Raw genomic sequence first — 424 nt, 5'->3', positions numbered from 1 at the left:
ATCATACGAAAGGTAAAACTCGGTTTCGACCGTATACACAAAACTAGTAATCGTATTCTTTTATGGATTCGTGCTCTTTTACGTAACGGAGGAGGAGAGGAGGAGAAATGAGAAAGAATAAGAAGAAGAGTTGGGGAACAAGCAGGAAATGGAAGGGTATAAAAGTTAATTGCCATATATATTGTAAATAAAAGGAGCTTATTTTTTTTTATAAAAGGTTGTAAAACAGAGTCAGGGGACAAATATTAAATATCATGCTCACGTAATTTCTGGTAGGTTGAATTACCCTGTGGTATAAGCCCAAAATGTGAGGTCGGTGTAGATTTTGACTTATGTTTGGCGATTGTAAATCAATTATCTAAATTAGGCAAACGAGTAAGTTGAGAAATTCTAAATTCTAAACTGTGCTAATAACAATTAAACC

Source organism: Nicotiana tomentosiformis, chromosome 3, assembly GCF_000390325.3.
Source record: "Nicotiana tomentosiformis chromosome 3, ASM39032v3, whole genome shotgun sequence".
Classification (NCBI taxonomy): Eukaryota; Viridiplantae; Streptophyta; class Magnoliopsida; order Solanales; family Solanaceae; genus Nicotiana; species Nicotiana tomentosiformis.
The sequence above is the reverse complement of the archived record's forward strand: the minus strand, read 5'-3'. Positions refer to the sequence as shown.